The sequence below is a fragment of the Triticum aestivum genome, chromosome 1A (assembly GCF_018294505.1).
Source record: "Triticum aestivum cultivar Chinese Spring chromosome 1A, IWGSC CS RefSeq v2.1, whole genome shotgun sequence".
Classification (NCBI taxonomy): Eukaryota; Viridiplantae; Streptophyta; class Magnoliopsida; order Poales; family Poaceae; genus Triticum; species Triticum aestivum.
In genome coordinates this window covers 484,668,853-484,679,730 of record NC_057794.1, presented here as the reverse complement: position 1 = coordinate 484,679,730, position 10,878 = coordinate 484,668,853, and positions in this window count along the sequence as shown.

Below are 10,878 nucleotides of genomic sequence, written 5' to 3'. Positions count from 1 at the left end.
TTTAAGCTTGCAGGTGTACCCGGAGATGTTGTTAAGAAGAAGGTCTTCCCTTTGTCTTTGAGAGGAGATGCATCGACATGGTATAGGCTATGTGATGATATGGAGTCTTGGAACTACAAATGATTGAAATTCGAATTTCATCAAAAGTTTTATCCTATGCATCTCGTTCATCGTGATCGCAATTATATATATAATTTTTAGCCTCGCGAAGGAGAAAGCATCGCTCAAGCTTGGGGGAGGCTTAAATCAATGCTATATTCATGCCCCAATCATGAGCTCTCAAGAGAAATGATTATTCAAAAAATTTATGCTCGGCTTTCTGGTAACAATCGCACCATGCTTGATACTTCTTGTGCTGGCTCTTTTATTATGAAGACTATTGAATTCAAATGGGATTTATTGGAAAGAATTAAACGCAACTCTGAAGATTGGGACCTCGACAATGGTAAGGAGTCAGGTATGACACCTAGTTTTGATTGTGTTAAATCTTTTATGGATACCGATATTTTTCGTAAATTTAGCACTAAATATGGACTTGACTCTGAGATAGTAGCTTCTTTCTGTGAATCTTTTGCTGCCTATGTTGATCTCCCTAAGGAGAAGTGGTTTAAATATCATCCTCCCATAGAAGTAAAAGTAGCTCCACCTATTATAGTTGAAGAAAAGACTATTACTTATAATGATCCTATTGTTCCTACTTCTTATGTTGAGAAACCACCTTTCCCTGTTAGGATAAAGGATCATGCTAAAGCTTCAACTGTGGTTCGTAAGAGCAATATTAAAACATATATACCTCCTGAGCAAGTTAAAGTTGAACCTAATATTGCTATTGTTAAAGATCTCTTGTCTGATAATATAGATGGGCATGTTATTTATTTCTGTAATGAAACTGCTAGAATTGTTGAACCTTGTGATACAGATAAACCTAGACCTGTGGTAGGCATGCTTGTTATTTCTGTTAAAATAGGAGATCATTGTTATCATGGCTTGTGTGATATGGGTGCTAGTGCTAGTGCAATACCTATTGACTTATACAAAGAAATTATGCATGACATTGCACCCGCTGAGTTAGAAGATATTGATGTCACAATTAAACTTGCTAATAGAGATACTATTTCACCAATGGGAATTGTTAGAGATGTTGAAGTCTTGTGTGGGAAAACTAAATATCCTGCTGATTTTCTTGTTCTTGGTTCCCCACAAGATAGTTTTTGTCCCATTATATTTGGTAGACCCTTCTTAAATACTGTTAATGCTACCATAGATTGCAAAAGGGATGTTGTTACTGTTGGTTTAGATGATATGACTCATGAATTTAATTTTTCTAAATTTAGTAGACAACACCGTGAAGAAGAATTACCTAGTAAGGATGAAATTATTGGTCTTGCTTCTATTGCCGTACCTCCTAGTGATCCTTTAGAACAATATTTGCTAGACCATGAAAATGATATGTTTATGAATGAAAGAAGGGAATTAGATGAAGTATTCTTTAAACAGGAACCTATTCTGAAAAACAATTTACCTATTGAAATCCTAGGGGATCCTCCTCCACCCAAGGGTGATCCCGTGTTTGAGCTTAAAGCGTTACCTGATACTCTTAAATATGCTTATCTTGATGAGAAAAAGATATACCCTGTTATTATTAGTGCTAACCTTTCAGAACATGAAGAAGAGAGATTATTAAAAACTCTGAAGAAGCACCATGCTGCTATTGGGTATACTCTTGATGATCTTAAGGGCATTAGTCCCACTCTATGTCAACATAAAATTAATTTGGAAGAAGATGCTAAACCAGTTCGTGATCATCAACGCCGTCTGGATCCTAAAATGAAAGAAGTGGTAAGAAAGGAGATACTAAAGCTCCTTGAGGCAGGTATAATTTATCCCGTTGCTGATAGTAAGTGGGTAAGTCATGTCCATTGTGTCCCTAAGAAGGGAGGTATTACTGTTGTTCCTAATGATAAAGATGAATTGATTCCTCAAAGAATTATCACTGGTTAGAGGATGGTAATTGATTTCCGCAAGTTAAATAAGGCCACTAAAAAGGATAATTACCCCTTACCTTTTATCGATCAAATGCTAGAAAGATTGTCTAAACATACACATTTTTGCTTTCTAGATGGTTATTCTGGTTTCTCTCAAATACCTGTGTCAGCCAAAGATCAATCAAAGACTACTTTTACATGCCCTTTTGGTACTTTTGCTTATAGACGTATGCCTTTTGGTTTATGTAATGCACCTGCTACCTTTCAAAGATGCATGATGGCTATATTCTCCAACTTTTGTGAAAAGATTTGTGAGGTTTTCATGGACGACTTTTCCATCTATGGATCTTCTTTTGATGATTGCTTGAGCAACCTTGATCGAGTTTTGCAGAGATGTGAAGAAACTAATCTTGTCTTGAATTGGGAAAAGTGCCACTTTATGGTTAATGAAGGTATTGTCTTGGGGCATAAAGTTTCTGAAAGAGGTATTGAAGTTGATAAAGCCAAGGTTGATGCTATTGAAAAGATGCCATGTCCCAAGGACAACAAAGGTATAAGAAGTTTCCTTGGTCATGCTGGTTTTTATAGGAGGTTCATTAAGGACTTCTCAAAAATCTCTTGGCCTCTGACTAATTTATTACAAAAAGATATACCATTTGTTTTTGATGATGATTGTGTAGAAGCATTTGAAATACTTAAGAAAGCATTGATCTCTGCACCTATTATTCAGCTACTTGATTGGAATTTACCCTTTGAAATTATGTGTGATGCTAGTGATTATGATGTAGGTGTTGTTCTAGGACAAAGAGTTGATAAGAAACTAAATGTTATTCAACATGCTAGTAAAACTCTAGACAATGCTCAAAGAAATTATGCTACTACTGAAAAAGAATTCTTAGCAGTTGTATTTGCTTGTGATAAGTTTAGACCTTATATTGTTGATTCTAAAGTAACTATTCACACTGATCATGCTGCTATTAAATATCTTATGGAAAAGAAAGATGCTAAACCTAGACTTATTAGATGGGTTCTCTTGCTACAAGAATTTGATTTACATATGTTGATAGAAAAGGAGCTGAGAACCCCGTTGCAGACAACTTGTCTAGGTTAGAAAATGTGCTTGATGACCCACTACCTATTGATGATAGCTTTCCTGATGAGCAATTAAATGTCATAAATACTTCTCATACTGCTCCATGGTATGTTGATTATGCTAATTACATTGTTGCTAAATTTATACCACCTAGTTTCACATACCAGCAAAAGAAAAAGTTCTTTTATGATTTGAGGCATTACTTTTGGGATGACCCACATCTTTATAAAGAAGGAGTAGATGGTGTTATTAGACGTTGTGTACCTGAGCATGAACAGGAACAGATCCTACGCAAGTGTCACTCCGAAGCTTATGGAGGACACCATGTTGGAGATAGAACTGCACATAAGGTACTGCAATCTGGTTTTTATTGGCCTACTCTCTTCAAGGATGCCCATAAGTTTGTCTTATCTTGTGATGAATGTCAAAGAATTGGAAATATTAGTAGACGTCAATAAATGCCTATGAATTATTCACTTGTTATTGAACCATTTGATGTTTGGGGCTTTGACTATATGGGACCTTCTCCTTCCTCTAATGGTTATACACATATTTTAGTTGCTGTTGATTATGTTACTAAGTGGGTAGAAGCTATTCCAACTAGTAGTGCTGATCATAACACTTCTATTAAAATTCTTAAAGAAGTTATTTTCCCAAGGTTTGGAGTCCCTAGATATTTAATGACTGATGGTGGTTCACATTTTATTCATGGTGCTTTCCGTAAAATGCTTGCTAAATATGATGTTAATCATAGAATTGCATCCACTTATCACCCTCAGTCTAGTGGTCAAGTAGAATTGAGTAATAGAGAACTCAAATTAATTTTGTAAAAGACTATTAATAGGTCCAGAAAGAATTGGTCCAAGAAACTTGATGATGCATTATGGGCCTATAGAACTGCATATAAAAATCCTATAGGTATGTCTCCGTACAAAATGGTCTATGGAAAAGCATGTCACTTACCTCTCGAACTAGAACACAAGGCTTATTAGGCTATTAAAGAACTTAATTATGATTTTAAACTTGCCGGTGAGAAGAGGTTATTTGATATTAGCTCAGTTGATGAATGGAGAACCCAAGCCTACGAAAATGCCAAGTTGTTTAAAGAAAAAGTTAAAAGGTGGCATGATAAAAGAATACAAAAGCGTGAGTTTAATGTAGGTGATTATATTGCTATACAACTCTCATTTAAGATTTTTTGCAGGAAAACTTCTCTCTAAATGGGAAGGCCCTTACGTTATCGAGGAGGTCTATCGTTCCGGTGCCATAAAAATCAACAACTTTGAAAGCACAAATCCGAAGGTGGTGAACGGTCAAAGAATCAAACACTATATCTTAGGTAATCCCATAAATGTTGAAACAAATGTTATTGAAACCGTAACCCCGGAGGAGTACATAAAGGACACTTTCCGGAATGTTTCAGACTCCGAAAAGGAATAGGTATGTGGTACGGTAAGTAAACCGACTCCAAAATAGTTTTAAGGCAATATTTCTGCGTTTTGGGATATTTAGAAAAATAGAAAAATAAGCAGCAGTCCGGAAAGGACACGAGCGCCCCCTACCTCGTGGGCACCTCGTGTGCTCTCCGGACTCCGTTTTCTTACAGGACACATATTTTGGTCGGTAAAAATTCATTATATAATCTCCCGGGGTTTTGACTCCCGTATCACGCAATTATCTCCTGTTTGTGTTTTGAGTTGTTGTTGCTGCTGCAGATTAGAGCAGGATGTCTTCGCAAGAGTCAGTCGGGGAGAGCCGGGTGTCTCATTCGGCACCGAGATCAACGACAGACGATCATGTTGACCCCTTTGGGCCAGCAACGGAGTAAGAGATGGAGGCTGATTTGAAGAGGATAGCCATGGAAGAGGATGAAGAAGTCACTTCCCGCCTCCAAGCTGGATTCACAATGGGAGAACTGCAGAGCTCAGCTATTCCAAACCCGGTTATCCCTTCCAATGTTAGATTTATTTCTTATGAGAATATGAAAAAGAGTGTCACTTGTTCTCCCGCAGCTATGCAGCACCCTTGGGTGCAGGGAGCTTTGGCTGTTACAGGAAAACTCCGAAAGGAAATAATGGACCTCAAGCAGCAAGTCAACAAGCTTGAGGAGGAGAATCGTATCTTGAGGGGCATCATTGCCAAGAACATCACATCACCATCCCCGAAAAGAGAGACATAATCACATGGGTATGGGCACTCCACTTGGCAACTGCCAAGCTTGGGGGAGTGCCCCGGTATCGTATCACCATCACTTTTATCTTTACCATTTTTCTTAGTTTGATCCTTTTGGTAATATCTTGATCTAGTAGAATAAAAGCACTTAGTATGATCTAGTTGTGAGTTTTGCTTTATTACCCCTCTATGTAATCAAGTCCGTGAGCTATATAATAAAGATTAGTGTTGAGTCAAGGGCTTGATTATTTTTCCATGATCCTAAGTGAATAAAGGAAAAGAGAAAGAAATAAAAAAAGAAACAAAGAGATCATGTGACTCTTATGGAGAGTAATGAGCTCACATAGAAAGAGTATGATGAATAAAAGTTGTTGAGAGTTGACAAACATAGTTTTGGTCATCGTTGCAGTTAATAGGAAGTAATAAAGAAAGAGAAGTCTTCACATATAAATATACTATATTGGACATCTTTTATGATTGTGAGCACTCATTAAAATATGACATGCTAAAGAGTTGACATTGGACAAGGAAGACAACGTAATGGGTTATGTTTTCTTACATCTGAGGTAAATTATATTGTCTTGGATCCTCCAACATGTTGAGCTTGCCTTTCTCCCTCATGCTAGCCAAATTCATTGCACCAAGTAGAAATACTACTTGTGCTTCCAAATACCCTTAAACCAGTTTTGCCATGAGAGTCCACCATACCTACCTATGGGTTGAGTAAGATCCATCAAGTAAGTTGTCATCGGTGCAAGCAATAAAAATTTCTCTCTAAATAAGTATGATTGATTGGTGTGTTAGAAATAAGCTTTATACAATCATGTGCTATGGAAGTAATAAAAGCGACAGACTACATAATAAAGGTCCATATCACAAGTGGCAATATAAAGTGACATTCTTTCGCATTAGGATTTTGTGCATCCAACCATAAAAGCGCATGACAACCTCTGCTTCCCTCTGCGAAGGGCCTATCTTTTACTTTTATCTCCTATACTTCAAAAGAGTCAAGGTGATATTCACCCTTCCTTTTTACATTTTTATCCTTTGGCAAGCACAATATGTTGGAAATATCCTGGTATATATGGCTAATTGGATGTGGGTTAACTATTAATGTTGACTTTACCCTTGAGGTAAAACATTGGGAGGCAAAACTATAAGCCCCTATCTTTCTCTGTGTCCGATTAAAACTCCATACCCATAAGTATTGTGTGAGTGTCAGCAATTGTGAAAGACTATATGATAGTTGAGTATGTGGACTTGCTGAAAAGCTCTTATACATTGACTCTTTCCTATGTTATGATAAATTGCAATTGCTTCAATGACTGAGATTATAGTTTGTTAGTTTTCAAAGAAGTTTACGATTCATACTTGATATCGTGATTGAATTATTACTCTAGCATAAGATATCATATGACAAGAATTATATAAGTTGCTGCTCTAAGAATGATCATGATGCCCTCATGTCTGTATTTTATTTTTATCGACACCTTCATCTCTAAACATGCAGACATATTTTTCGATTTCGGCTTTTCGCTTGAGGACAAGTGAGGTCTAAGCTTGGGGGAGTTGATACGTCCATTTTGCATCATGCTTTTGTATCAATATTTATTGCATTATGGGCTGTTATTACACATTATGTCACAATACTTATGCCTATTCTCTCTTATTTCACAAGGTTTACATAAAGAGGGAGAATGCCGGCAGCTGGGATTCTGGCTGGAAAAGGAGCAAATATTATAGACCTATTCTGCACAGCTCCAAAAGTCCTGAAACTTCACGGATGATGTTTTCCAAATATATAAAAAACATTGAGCGCAAGAACTTCACCAGGGGGGCCACACCCTGCCCACGAGGGTGGGGGCACGGCCTGCCGCCCTGGGCGCGCCCCCCTACCTCGTGGGCCCCCTGGTGGCCCTCCGGTGACCATCTTCTGCTATATGGACTCTTTGGATGGGAAAAAATCATAAGCCATCTTCTCGGACGAAACTCCGCCGCCACGAGGTGGAACCTTGGCGGAATCAATCTAGGGCTCTGGGGGAGCTGTTCTGCCGAGGAAACTTCCCTCCCGAAGGGGGAAATCATCGCCATCGTCATCACCAACGCTCCTCTCATCGGGAGAGGGCAATCTCCATCAACATCTTCATCAGCACCATCTCATCTCAAAACCCTAGTTCATCTCTTGTACCCAATTCTTGTCTCCAAGTCCGGGATTGGTGCTAGTAGGTTGCTAGTAGTGTTAATTACTCCTTGCAGTTGATGCTAGTTGGTTTAATTGGTGGAAGATCATATGTTCAGATCCTATATACACATTAATACCCCTCTGATTATGAACATGTTTATGCTTTGTGAGTAGTTACTTTTGTTCCTGAGGACATGAGAGAAGTCTTGCTATTAGTAGTCATGTGAATTTGGTATTCGTTCGATATTTTGATGAGATGCATGTTGTCTCTCCTCTAGTGGTGTTATGTGAACGTCGACTACATGACACTTCACCATTGTTTGGGCCTAGAGGAAGGCATTGGGAAGTAATAAGTAGATGATGGGTTGCTAGAGTGACAGAAGCTTAAACCCTAGTTTATGCGTTGCTTCGTAAGGGGCTGATTTGGATCCATGTGTTTCATGCTATGGTTAGGTTTACCTTAATACTTTTGTTGTATTTGCGGATGCTTGCAATAGAGTTTAATCATAAGTGGGATGCTTGTCCAACTAAGGGCAGCACCCAAGCACCGGTCCACCCACATACCAAATTATCAAAGTACCGAACGCGAATCATATGAACATGATGAAAATTAGCTTGACGATATTCCCATGTGTCCTCGGGAGCGCTTTACATCATATAAGAGTTTGTCCAGGCTTGTCCTTTGCTACAAAAGGATTGGGCCACTTTGCTGCACTTTATTTACTTTTGTTACTTGTTGCTCGTTACAAATTATCTTATCACAAAACTATCTGTTACCACTTATTTCAGTACTTGCAGAGAATACCTTGCTGGAAACCGCTTATCATTTCCTTCTGCTCCTCGTTGGGTTCGACACTCTTACTTATCGAAAGGACTACGATAGATCCCCTATACTTGTGGGTCATCACACGTGCACAGACAACAAGCAGCCATCTCCTCTCTTATTGATATTGCGGGTGTGCCCTCCATTTGTCTAGCAAGCCTATCCCACCATTTATTAGAAGCAACTCCACTACCACCCCCTCCGACACTCTAGCTCTGTCTCTCTCCCAACCTTATTCCTCTCCTGCACATATGCATGGATGCCGATCGATCTCCCTTAATACATGAGGCAGATCGATCTCCTTAATACATGAGGTAGGCCTCTCTCCTCCTTCACACATATACCAGCCATTGTACCTCTATAGTTAATTGGGCCTCCCTCTTCCCCCACTACACACCGATAGTCGAGTGCTGCAGGTAGGTATCCATGCCACAGAGACAAATTGCACATGTCCCATCTCACATTCCAGTAGGCCATCCACTCTATATCTTAGACGTGGGCACACACAAATTCGATGGCACTCTTTATTGATCGCGCGCGTACACACACACACATCATCCCTCTCTTAGATTCTATGGACACCTCTGTAGCGACCCGGCCTCAGATGGCCAAGTCTTTGTGCTTCAGTGTCATCCCTGGATCAGTAATGCTGACACACACAGTACTCGAAGGATTTATAACAGAGTAGCAATCACACACTTATTACATCGAACGTCTCAAGAGAGAACTTATTACAATTGTATGGCTTAAGGCCATCTAATACGATAACAGCGGAAGGCTTGGAAGATAAAGTGAGTCCATCAACTCCAACGGCATAGCTGAGCTGCACGGCAACGACCTAACGAACCTTACTCCTCGTCTGAAAAGTCTGCAACATAATATGTTGCAGCCCGAAAACTGGTCAGCACATGGAATATGCTGGCAAAGTAACACAGTAGAGCAAGAACAGAATGATGCTATCACTACATGCATATTTGGCTGGTGGAAAGCTCTATGGTTACAGTTTTGCGAAAAGCCAAATTTTCCCTACAACAAAGGAATAGATTTTAATTTAACTATCATGGTAGTTGAAACATCATTGAGAAGGTTCCTCCAACTCAATCCCAATTAAAGTGATTAACAACCCAACAATATTAGTTAAACATGACGAGATACTTTTGATAACCCAAGTACTAGATACTCAAGAATTGTCCATAACTGGGGACACGGCTAACCATGATTAGATTGTTCACTCTACAGAGGTTTGCGCACTTTTCCCCCACAAGACTCGATCTCCTCCGTTGGATTTCTCGCACTACAGGGTGTTTGAGAAACGGATGACCAAGACACAGTCTTTCAGAAATATTAACTCTCTACTCCGGACAGACCATACCAAACCTACATCCCACTACCTGCTGATCTGCCTCTTCAAGAGCTTCATGTAACTTACTCAACTATGCTAGAGCCCATAATAGCTTGTGGCTGCACACGGAAGTTTCTAGCATGAATCATCTCGGTTCCCTTTGAGCCTGGGTGGCGGTCCATAGGAAGATCACACGAGTACTCCGGGATTTCCAAAAAAATACAGGCAACACTAGGTACTCCAGGTGCCTCAATCCACCCAATTGTTTGATTAAGTTGCCACCTTAAGTTGAACCATTAATTAACAAGCTCACATCTGTCATCTATTTCACTCAAACCCAAACCACGTCTATGAGCTTAGCATAGCATAGTATATAAGCAACGCGTAGAGTAACTCCCAAGGGTTTGAATGTAACAGGGCAATAGGTTCTACCTCATCAACTACTTCCCAACCCACAAGTTAATGACATCCTAATCATGCAATGTTTGAGGATTGGAACTAATGCAAAAAAATTGGGTGATAAAAGGGTATGATCAAAGTGTTACCTGCCTTGTTGACGATCTGCGAAACCTAGGGACTCGTAGTAGCACGCTTCACACTCCGGGTGTTCTATCGCAAGCAAACAATAGCATACATAAGTAACAAGCAACGATGCACAAGCAAAACTCAAATAAAAGAGGTTGACCAGAAAGTTCAAATTAAGAACTCCGGTTCACAAAAAGAATCAAATCAAATGGAGCAACGAAACTCAAACGGCGAAAGAAAGAAGCTTCATTTACTAATCTGAAACTAGGTCAAATTTTACAGTAGAGAAAACTTGTTTGAGTTGGTTAAACGGAAAGAGGGTTTCGATACGAAACTCTAGGCGCTTGACTCGCCTGATTCCGACTAACGAGCGAAAAGATAAACAGAAACTAAGATCGGATCAGAAATCGCGATCTGAGAAAATCGCGGAATAAATCTGATAAGAGAAAACTGACGAACGGACTAACGAATGAGCGTTCATTAGCTGTATCTAACGGGCGAAGAACCGTCCGTTAAAACGAACGTTCGGACGAACGTCCGCTAATTAGAAGAACCGAGAAAAACCGCCGAATCCGAAAAAAAATGGATCTAGGGTTTCTAAAAAAACCGAACGGTCTTTATAAAAAAACCGGCGGCTGGGCGCGGCGGCTACCTCCGGCGAGAGGTCCGGCGAGGCGAGGCAGCGACGGGGCGGCGGCTTGCGAGGCGGCGGTGGCGCTCGGCGGCGGCGCGGGCTGCGGCGGTGGCAGCGGTAGG